The following is an 11,939-nucleotide window of genomic DNA, read 5'->3' on the forward strand; positions in this document are numbered from 1 at the left end:
CCGGGCACAGGCAAGGGATGTGGCCCGCCAAAGCCGGGCCCTCGCCACAGTTGTCGAGATAAGGTGGGCGGAGCGCAGATAATGGATTGGCAAAGGGGAAATAATGTGTGCGAGGGTGGCATGCACGATAAGATAGAAGAACCGGAGGGGAAGGTGGGACCGGGGGGGGGGGGGGGGGGGTGGTAAGGACTCGGTAACATGGGCAACCGAACACATATAAGCACTTGTACCTTTAACGCATAAGCACGCGATCGCCTTCAATATACAACCGTCAGGTGTACTAATAAGCAAAATCGCTGCTTTGTGTATTTGTTTGGCTTTTAAACTGCAAGAACTTAGCTCAAATTTTTGCGGAACCGTGGTTCCAGCCCTCCCAGACTCCATGCAGGCCCGTTGTAAAGTGTATTTACTTGCTTCGCCGAGGAAAAGCTTCCTACAGGAGATAATGGGGCGCGTCTTTTCTTTATACCCCGACATTTGGAATTGTGGGGGAAGCCATTGGGCTGTGGCGTTTTGGTTCCCGAACGGTGATTACGTGCGGTACGAGCCGGGCGTCCACAATGGCTCGCTAAGAGGACACCTTCAAGCTGGGAAGGCGTCTACAGAGAAAGACCTGGCCCTTCCTGGAGAACACAGGGTGAGTGCATTTTGTTCATGTACTTTTTAGCTGAGTTGGCAGGAATAAAATGAAACATTTTCTTTTTAAAGCGTTACATTCCCAAGTACTCCCGAACTACACGTTGGTGTGACCGTCGATGGTTGAAACATTGCCGACAGTGCAAAGAAAATTAAAAAAAAAAATCAGGAACTTTCAGTCTGGAAGTCAAAACCGCGGTCTACGGTGTGTATCTAACACGTAAACCATACCCCCTTCTCGCTCCTTCGCACATGGTCTTCGGTTTAGAGACCTGTTGTAGGTGCGTGGGCTGTTGCTAGGAGTAGTAATTTGAGCGTGGCAATGTCAATTAAGGGAAGCAGGTTTACGCGGAAAGCGCTTTTGCGGTCGTTGAAGAGCGAAGGAGAAGATAATAAAGAGAGAACAGAATCCCACCACTGAATGCCTGCAAGCATGCTAATCACAATAGCGCAAATCATGTTGAAATTAATAGCGGATGGCTAACAAGTGTGACTGGCGAGCCTTGCAGTTGCGGCAACATAGAGAAGAGGAAAACGACGCAATCAGAAACAAGATCGAAGACTTCATCCCCCCTACGTCGAGCCCTTGCTTCTTTATCGCCTTCCTCCCTTCGTGAACTTCGTTTGTTCTGGGTACCTGGACATGCAGGTACTTGGCCTAATGAATCGGCGGGTGCCTTGGCGGGAATGGCATCGGGTGGTCCAGTAGTGAAGGTTCTGCCGCCCATTTCCCTCATAACTTCGGCTCGCTTTCGTAGGCTGTTCTTACTTCAAAGTATGCCTGACTGTGTTTACGAAGACTTGGAGCTCGAGCACCTCCGGTACTCATGGAAGTGTAGCATAAGCCAGTCGCGAGCTTGCGCAGTCACCCTCACTAGCTTTCGCTGTCGCGTGCCAAATTTAAATTATAACTTGCACCGCTCTAATCTGGCCCCGTCGCCGTTATGCGCTTTCTGCAAAAAAGCCGGCTAAACCGACCGCTGTCTGCGACACTTATCTTGTCATTCGGGCCGAAGGAACTGGGATTCTGCCACGGGGATCTTTGCCGTGCGTTACACGCATTCATCCTGTAATCAGGCCGTCTGCCGTACCCACACATCATTTGTCTCTGCTTAATTCCCCTGTCAAGTATATGCGCGCCTAGCTCACTGCTTCGTCTGTACCACTTTCTTCGTGTTTCTTACTTCCACTTTTCATTAAATGGTGTTCCCTTTTACTTTTTTTATTTTTTTCTCAAATCTCCTTATTTTTATTTCTCTAGTCATCTAGTGCTAATCCATTCTAATATTTAAATATATTTCTTTCCCTACAAAAGATCCATAATTTCTTTCGGTAAAGCGCCCATTTCCTGGCCAATCCCCCTGAATGAGTACGCGCCAATTCACTGGATCCACCACCACCACCAAGAAGGTGAGGCGGCGCCGCTACATACTGAAACAGACTGTTTTAAAGCGAAGCTGTCTAGCTGTACCAGCCAACGGTTCTTAGTGGCGTACGAGACAACGAACTCCCAACGCTTCGGAGGCTGCGGCGGGGGGAGGGAGGGGGGCGGTGGGTTTCACTAACGGATAACACTAGAGATGGCGCAGTGAAATTACCCAGCGCTGCCCGCTCGGAAGCGCTTGCTCGTCGGCGTCGGCGGTAATGCTTTGTCGTCTGCTTTAGCGACGGTTGTGTTGGGCCAGTTTTGGTGCAGCTTAGCGTCCATTGCATGGTGCCTTCCCATGGCTTTATTAACTGCTTCGACAGCTCCCAGGGTAACCCGCACAAGACAAAATAAGGTGGTTGTACGGCAAACATACGTTAAGTATTGGTTTGCAGGGCGTGAAAACACTATGTAGAGTCCACATGCAGACTTCTGGCCGCTGGAGAAACGCTGTCTTTTGCGCACTGGTTGCCACGAATGAGACTCCGTCTTCTAAATTGGTGATTAACAATTTGGTTGTGGTTTAAGAGGCATTAAAAATGCAACAGTAGCGGCTGCATCTAATAAGTAGCGATTATAAAAGTTCCCTCAGCTTTCTCGCAATTCTCAAACTTACTAAACTAGCTAGTTTAAATAGGTATAAATAGGAAACACTAAGCTCACATGCCGAATTGTTGCGGTGTCTGCGCTTGTGTCGCGCGGTGCAGTAGCCCCAAGATAGCACATCAGGATGTCTACGTTCGGCTGTCTCACCCTTCGAAAGACGCTCCTCTCCGTTTTCTTTCTCCCGACTCACAGCCAGGCTACAGCGGCGGCGTCCGCCACTCTAGCCCTGCCGTGGCCGACGCTGCTGCTGCGTTCGGGACGCCGCTCTTGCGAATTCCAGGGTACAGCTGGCAGAATTTGTGGTTTCACTCTTTGTAGAGCAGCGTGTGTGAATTAAAGTGACGTTGCATGGGCTATTGTTGTGGGTGTCGTTTAAAGCTTTGCTTTCAAAAAACCTTCACAGCGTTGATTGGAGCCATTTTTTTTTTGTCGCTGTGTGTGCGGAAGCAACCTCGTGTTCCCTGTGGCTTTGTATCCTCTTGTTTGTGAACATGTGTTTATATTATCGCATTAAATATGGCAATCATTTATATTTGCCTTTATTTCCTCCAGTCTAAGTTACTGCCATCTTGTTTGGACCGTGACCACAAATCCAAATCCCGAAAATTCGTACACGATGAATACAATCACGCCGATAATAGGCATGGTGACAATGAACTGCCACGCTCACTCCTTATTCAGGCCGCACCACATTTCGAGCGCTAGCAGTTCGTGCGTACATTTTCGGCGCATGTATGCTCAAGAAAATAAAAGTATTTTTTGCCAACATGTTGCAGCACACCCAGAAACCAAAAATGATACATGTGATACGCAAAACCGCGAGGTTTGCTGGCAACTGCAGGCTAATTTTGACGCGACCGCGGCACATTTGGTTTTAAAAATCCGCGGTTTCAAGCATTGAATATGCAGTACGAGGAGCGGAGTAAGGCATAGGAACCGGCTAGTTTACGTCAAATGGCATCCGGTAGTGTGTGCCAAAATCTCAGCATAATGTCGTTCACGTTTTTAACCTTCGTGTAGAGATTTTATTCCACTAGATAGAAATAAATGTTTTATGGCGGTGCTTTATTATACATTACAACTTTTAAAAATTACGTTTATGGGTTGCTGGCGTCGCTCAAATGGTAAAGGCTGTTTTAGGTTCGAAAGGACAAGGAGCCGCCTCGTCCTTTCGCCCAACCACGCTGGCTGTTGGGTCACATGTACTGCTTCAGGTCTGCGAGGAATTCGTGCGACTGCTTTGTGGGCATTCGATATTCCCAGGATTTACGGAAGCCGGAGCAACCAACAATGCTCGTGCAGGGGCGTGTAAAATGGCGCAATCGGCGGTGGTGCGATGACTGTGCCACCTTGGCTCAGTGCTTCGTGCTACAGGGGACTCATGCAAGCCCATGTGACCCTCCAGATAACGAAGAGTAGAAGAAAGGACCGTGCAGGACCGCAGATGACTAATGATGGCCTTGAGAGAGGCACTTTGGCACCGGATAATTGGCCGGAAGAAATTGCGGGCGGACCTTTCTGCTGCAGCCAATCAGGCGGTCTATTGAGGGATATTGCTCTTCTCTGATTGGGCTGCCCAGAATACTTTGAAGAATGTGTATACAAGCTGTATGTGCAGGGTATATGCATGTGTATATGCACAGAATAATGTGTATACAACCTCTTGTACATTGGATTTAAATATAGAAGAAGACGCATTAAACGTTCCCTAATGTCAGAGGACGCAGTTGTATCCTCAAGTGCCAGTAGATGAAGTAGTTCCTCTACGATTGCCCCGTTAGCAGCATCCAACTGCTGCTTCACCCTTAATGAAACGAGAAATACATATATGTGAAGTCGCATAACCAAACATATAAACCTTTATTTTTTAAATTCGCATACACAGTATTTTTTTTTATATATCGTGCAACTGCTCTTCCTATATAACTACATATTCCTATATAACATATAACCATCACAAACATATGCGGTGACTGGGGTGAAGAAAAGGCAGAGCAGAGACATACAAAAAGTATCCTGAGTGCGATCAGCTGAACAACTGTAAAGTGTGCACACCACAACACGGCGAATAAACGAGGCCTTCACATATCGTCTCTCAGGGCGTACGCCTGAGTTTGTGGATGATTTCCACGTCCTTTGAAGAGCTGACCTATCCGTAGCTGTTCCATGCGCAGATCTAGGTTTTAGGACCTCCGAAAACTGACTTGTGAATGCGTTTTTTTCCTGACAGAGAGCGCAAAGCCGCCACACAATCTGTCACGTCTGTGTATATAGGAGCCACGTTTCTTCGTGCATATCTCTGTTGCGCGTGATGGTGGGCGGCTTAGGTGGCGGCAGTTTTAGCACCGTTTTACAGCAAGACTGAATATGGCTGGGATGGCCGCGGTTTTCGTGTTCCCACACAAAAAATCCGCTACATACATGGGGCAACCAATTTGTAATCTTGTGGAGACGCTATGAGAAGGTCACGTATAATTAACACTCCAAAAGAGTTGAGTGCAAATGAAGGGCGATGACGGGAACAGAAGATGCAATATGAGAAGGCAGGTACTCGAGCTCCAGACATAACACATTCCGGTTGCAGCCGTCGGTGAGTGTAATGTGAATGTCTGAAGCCAAACGTGAAGTGGTTGATCCAGTTCATGAAGGTAGAGTTGGTACTGCGGCCTCGCAAAGATTCCCATCTACCAGCCACTGTACCTATACCGTGCATGAACCTACACACACTGCAACTATCCGAAAACATCTTTTGAGGTTGCAATATTGATGTCTCCAAACCAAATAAGACTTAGTTCATACGGGTAAGGTCATGTATAGATATAGAATGCAATGTATAAAGGTAGCGTTACCAAAAAGCCAGGCGCCATTGACTCGCAAGAGGACAATGACTTCGACTATTGAGGATGTCTGTGCAATGCGAACGACGGGATGAATTGGACATCATACCCGATCATACTCGCTATCACACCCGAGTAACACATCGCGAAGCTAATGGCGACGTACATGCATAGGTCAGCCGCAATGACACTGCACTGTCACAGTCGAACCTCGTTGTAACGAAGTAGTGTCGGTACAGCAAATTAGTTCATATCCGATGTTCTTTGTAACAGTACTGGTAAAAATCGTCTTTAACAGATCAACAATCTGGCTACTTGATTCAAAAATGCATTTTTGGCTCCAAAGACACTAGGCACCATGAGAAAAGTAACTCTTACCTTTCTCCTTGTTGCATTTGAAGCTGTATGAACCGTAAGATGCGTACATGAAATTTCAACAGAACATAGTTCACTTGAAGAAACAGTCCTGCGTCTTATTTATTTGATCAAGGACGTGATCTTCACCTAGTGGCTACTCGCAGCACTGAGGAGGATGGAGTTTTCCACAGTGCCGTTGAACAAACGGGCCTCTATACTACTGCAGTTTTAGATGCCGGAAGGTTTTTCTAAGTAGCTTCTCAGCCTCCTGGTAAAGTATTGGTTCTCACGGTATCAGTTTCGTTGTAAAAGAATGTGTCATTGAAATAAAGCGTGACCAACTAAAGTTCGTATTTAGTTCCCTAAAGCCGGCAATTCGCTATATCAATGTTCGTTATAACGAGGTTCAACTGCATTAATAATATTGGTTAAATTTTAAACCAGAAAAGAAATGTTTCACTCAGTTTTTAATGAAACAGCTCACTTTGAAGAGCCCACAGATCCCAGCGACTCTAAAGCACTACAACCATAGTGCATAGATTTTCCATTGGCCACGAATCTGTTTAAAATTGTGAGCAAACCAAGCAGCAAATAATCGCAAAGATATCGTCCCTGCCGTTATGACAAGATATGAATAAATTCATGCACCATTGTCTCTCTTTTTAATTTCTAGTCTAAGTCTAGAATAACTCTGTATTGCAGTAGATAACCTGCTTCGCTGGTAATCCGCCTGCACGAAATTGAATCGCTCCTAATTTTTTGACGTGGATATGTACACTCAAGGTGCACACTCCGACAGTTCATGTAGGTGTGGGTAAACATGTTGCTAATTCTCTGTGCTTTGGTCATCAACTTCTCAGTTCGTTGTGTTTGCGCGGTTTCTAGATATGAAGTTTTGGACATCAGGAACCAGGCGTAAAGCCCGAGTTCTTGAAATGACCTCATGAGTGGGGGCATGCATCCTCAGAAGCGAATTGTGAGCGCCGAGATAAAAATGAGTGTTTGCTTCCAGCTTTTCTCAGAATCTTTAAAACTCCCACAAGGGTCGTTCGAAAGTGAATTTAAGCAATAATTGCATGCTTGCCGTTCCAGGAGCTCGTAGGAGAGGTGAACACGACACCTGAGGCCATCTTCCAATTCTTCACAAACTACCGTGGTGGGCAGACTTCTAAAGAAGGCGGCGTAGCAAGTGAAGTAAACGCAGACTGCTCGTCGAGGACACTACAACCCACGGCACAAAGAGACTGGGTCGAACAATTTCTCAGCAATTTTCAAGATTTGAGTAGACCAGACATTAAAGTGCCCGTGGAAAGGGTAAGAGCTTGGATTCCTGAATATTTTAAGTGTGAACACCTTTCTGTCACCGCTATTTCGCCCTCTTTGATTACCTTGCCTCTAGGCCAATGTGATCCGTATATTTTCGATGTCATCTGCAGGACCCTTATCCTAAACGTTTAATTCAAAGTGAATAAACTAATCACAGTAACTTTGTGAAATAACTCAATTAGATATGTTATTGTGGGGGTTTTTGTGGCTAGACCTCGAGAGTCACGGCGGAGAAACGACACAGGCACTGAAGAAGGGCGTAGTAGACGAAGACCAACATTTATCTGGTCGAGAAGGGTTAACGAAACGGACGTTGCAGTGAAGAGAAGAATGAGATACTAAACTGTCCCCTAGAGGTACAAAATTATGCTCAGGCTATCAAGAAATAATAACAGTACACAGTTCAGTCTACCAACCTGCCCGTGGTTGATTAAGCGTCTCACGTGGTGGAGCACACTACTTGTTGAGGCGTTGGGCAGTCCTGGTTCTCGGCGGCTGTTGGTAGATCAGCATGAAGAACACCACACCAGACAGTCGACGCCGGCCATTCAATGCGCGGTCGTCGACGGCCAGCTATTAGACACATTTGGCATTGCAGCCAGGTTGATTTTCCGGGCGTCTTCAACGACAGCCTCGGGAGACCGCGGCTACCGCACCCTGCGGGCAGCACTCAGTAGCCTTGCTCCTCCGAATCCCTCCTAGCTTCGTCCCCAGCCACGATCTCCTATTCCTCTTCTTTATTCCGCCGCAGACCTACTAATAGCGATTGGTCACGGTATCCCATCTCATCACATCTTAATAAATTTCTTCGTCGTCACTGCCTTGTCAGACACACACACCACTTCATTCTTTCACCTCACGAGAGTAATATAAATACCTATAATGTGTAACTGAATGTATAAAAGAATAATAAAAAATTACCGGACCCTTACCGGCCGCAGGGGCTCGTTTACTGAGGCTGTTTGCTGATGGACCCTAATAAACGGGCCGGATCCCTGGTGTGGAGGGCTTGTTTTCTGGTGAAAATGAAAACGAGCATATCTCTCTGTCGAGATTTCAGCGCAAGTTTTATATCATAACGTATCGAATTACCTCGCAGCCAGTAGCTGTAGCGAATTTAAACACTGACATTTGAGAGCAAAGGGGTTTTAAGACTTAATAGTGCACAATGGACTCTATTCGCTGTACAAAATGCCACAGGTTGAACGAAAACTACTGTTAGCTTTTTCACCGGTGAGTGCGGTGTTGGTGCGATAGTTGTATGTGAGCTTATGGTTCTCACCGTTTTTGAATGGGTTAGCTGGATGCGGCGATGCTGAGCAAAAGCATGGGAAGGTTTTGAAGGCGTAGTATCGGCGGGCTTAACCGCTTCCTTCTTCCCGAAAACAGCTGTACTTGCTTTTTCTGTTGCTGTAATTTCTAGTTGTATGAATTATGCATCCACACACCTCTTCAGTGCCTTCGGAAATTCATAATAACTAAATAAATTAACAAAAAAACAAATATATCTCAGGGCATTGGTGTAAGGAGTTACGCATTGACGTAGCCTGAAATATGTATCGGGGGGTTTATACTCCACCGAGCCAATAAAAACAAAATAAAAGGAAGTGACAGCACCGGACGTCAAACATTTTGGGTGGAGTAACGACAACCCCCCTATCCTCTATATGGACCAGGTGTGTAGTCTCCGGTTGGTAAGACTACGCTTTGTATTCGCCTACCAACCACAGCCGATGATAGCTATAATTATCCGCTACAACCGTAGTCATGACTTATGCCCAGCTCTCATGGGCTGTGGGTGGCTCACAAGGATGCGCAGTGTGCCTGAAAGAAAAGCAAAGGATCAGGTGCACTAGACATATATATATATATATATATATATATATATATATATATATATATATATATATATATATATATATATATATATATATATATATAGTATAAGTAAAGAGTCGGATACACAGCAAGAACAATAACAAACAATGTTTACTTACGTGGCGGCAACGGGACTTGCCTTCATCAGAGTAAAGTTACATGATTTTGCTGTGTATATATATATATATATATATATCTATATATATATATATATATATATATATATATATATATATATATATATATTTAAAACTGACAGCAATCACGGTGAAGGGTGAGCAGCGTGCACTTGCCCGGCGAATGTTTCTGGAAATTCTGTATGGTGCGATTTTTGACTGCTTTATTCGTTATTTTGTAGTAAAAATCGCACAATGTTCTCTGAAGGCATTCTGACATGTGCTTGAACGAGAACGTCAAACACAAAAAACAAACAGGGATCGACAGGCTTAGTATGTATGTATTTTGCTTTTATTATGCTATTTTTAGTGCCTCTTTCCAAAAACAAATAACAAACGCAGACACATTAATGAGCAAAGTGCAGTAAAAAACGTTGATGTCCTCCGGCTTTGTTGGGCTGAACAATGAGTTTTAACGACGAAAGTCCTGCTTGGGGCACTTAAACTAAAAAAAAATTGTCTGTCTCTTTGTCGGTTTCCGATTGAGCCGCCCCCACAAAAGTTGAAAGAATAAAGGCAAAACCTTTCCAACCTACGCGAACACTAGTCATAATTCAGACAAATCATCAACACATAATCAATGCAAGTAGTGTTGTTTCTACTAAAATAGACGTGGGCTTTATTTTCGTGCAAGGTACTCAGACTGAAAATTGAGGTCGAGGCGGTGGCACCCCACGCCTAACAATAGAAAAAAGTATAAACCAGAGGTGGCACAGCATTGGGAATGCAGGAAAATGGAATGGACTTGAGCAAACCTCTATTGCGTTTATGATAAGGGGGAACGGGCGAGACAGGAACATAAAAGCGTAGAGGAGGGCGGGCGAGAGAGAAGAGGCAGTTACGTGGCAGATGCGGCAGTGGACGTTCATCGTTCGACGACATTGGCAGGGAAAAGCGCTGCTACGTGCCCATTTTTTTCGTGAGCATTATAGTGGCTTGATCTTCTTGCAAGAGGCCTCATGTGCGTTAATACAGCGACAGTAATGTCAGGATCATGCGTTTTGCGAAAGGTTTTCCCAGTTTAACTTCCGTTAGAAAAGTCTAATTCGAACTTCCAAAAAACACTGAGCGTCCCGTGACTTACAGCGGAACCGCATCAGTTGCTCTGACCATTTTTTTAAAACTGACCGTAATGTACGGAACGCATGCTTTTATATTACAGCTTCAAGCGCATGTGCGGTGAAGACGTGTGATAGAGGAACCGCCGTACTATGACCTCCTCCAGTGAGCACGCCGAGATCAAGCTATTATCGTTCATCTACAAGCAGCCTCTTGAGACGACGACTGCAACTGCTTCCTTGTCAGCGTTCTTACATGAAGCAATTAAGCTTTAGCATCCCTTCATGTCGTGTCAGTTGGTGGAAAAATTGTTTGGCACTCACCTTCGTGCGAAACCTCGTCATTTGGACACTGCGTGACACGACGACTACGCCGGACGTTTAGGAAAAGTGACTGCACCTCTGCCTATAAAATCATCTCCTTGTAAATATCACACTTCAAAACATTCAAACTGTGTATGCCCACCACGTTTTTATTTATTACTTTTGTTTAAAGTTGGGCACACGCAAAGGATTTAGCTCCGGTGCTAAACGGCTACGCTCGACTGTGAATAAAACGCATGAAACAGGATTTTTGAGACTATCATATTTTGGGGTGTTTACGATGGGCAACAGATAATATTGATATGGCCACGCGAATATTGACGTCAGGTTTGAGCAGAACTTTTCCTGGCCTAGGATTATCTGGTGAACTGGTGGTGACTCACGCTGTAAAAACACTGTCGCCAGTACAAGCACTACCTGCAAAGGTGCCCGCATTGTATTTACAGCCAAGTGACGCGTATGTATTTTATATCTGGGAACAATACAAATGCTTTTTTTCTAATTTTACTCGCGACTTTCAATGTCGTACTCGAAAAAAATATTCTGCAGGATAAAATGGACGTACTGGTATACCTCAACACCCCGAGAGTGGTGTTTCCGCCTCGGACAACCCTTCTGATCTTTCTCAATGCCAACGGGACCTGCTACGTTGTCTTTCCCAAGTATTCAGATAAATAGACTTTCGGGCAAGGTATGTATTGTTACGGTGATGATCAGACGAGTAAGGGGCGAAGCAGGGTTTATTCAGAGGGCTAGCTCTGGTTCACCGGAGAGCATGGAATGCGAGAGTGAGATATCAAACTTTATTTAAAGCGGCCTATGTCCGGGCTGCCGAAAATGTGGTTCTGGTGGGCCTGGAAGACGTTCAGGTGGGAATTCCGCAGGTGTCAGGGCCCCGCACGTGGGCAATGTGCTGGGCGAGGCGAGCCCAAAGGATGGGGCGAAGATCAGGCGGGGGAGCGGCCCAGTTTTCCCATGAATATGGAATGTGGGATGGTAAAAGGTGTGGATGAAGAAAGTTAGGTGATGGCCTGGCGCTAGGACAAGTCCAGTAGGTGTGTTTAACGTCGGGATAGGCACCACACACCTGACAGAGGGGCGTGCCATCTCGGGTCATGATATAGTGAAGAACGAGGTCACAAGGGAGGGAGAGAGTCTGAGCCTGGCGGATGTAAGTGCCTTCGCGGCGTGTGAGGTCAGAAGTGGGAGGAGGAAGATTGCGGCGAGATTTGCGAAGGTCCTTCTGCTGTTGCCTCCGGGCCTTGCGATGGGCGGCGCGTTTTTCCTTGGGACTGCAGTCCTGGGGCCAGGGTTG

At 45.8% G+C, this 11,939-nt stretch overlaps 1 long non-coding RNA gene across 4 annotated transcripts; it reads left to right on the forward strand.

The window, feature by feature from the left end:
* The first annotated feature begins 219 nt into the window (after positions 1 to 219).
* Positions 220 to 11,131, forward strand: LOC144165669 (uncharacterized). Of its 4 annotated transcripts, none has more exons than XR_013321478.1 (3): positions 220 to 637; positions 6,955 to 7,176; positions 10,405 to 11,131. It is a non-coding gene; the product is annotated as an uncharacterized LOC144165669 (long non-coding RNA). The 4 variants fall into 4 exon arrangements; XR_013321479.1 differs by lacking the exon at positions 220 to 637 and adding an exon at positions 657 to 1,285; XR_013321477.1 differs by lacking the exon at positions 220 to 637 and adding an exon at positions 1,301 to 2,046.
* Positions 11,132 to 11,939: the final 808 nt, after the last annotated feature.

The sequence above is a fragment of the Haemaphysalis longicornis genome, unplaced genomic scaffold, assembly GCF_048455015.1.
Source record: "Haemaphysalis longicornis isolate Haplotype H1 unplaced genomic scaffold, Haemaphysalis longicornis Haplotype H1 scaffold_142, whole genome shotgun sequence".
Classification (NCBI taxonomy): Eukaryota; Metazoa; Arthropoda; class Arachnida; order Ixodida; family Ixodidae; genus Haemaphysalis; species Haemaphysalis longicornis.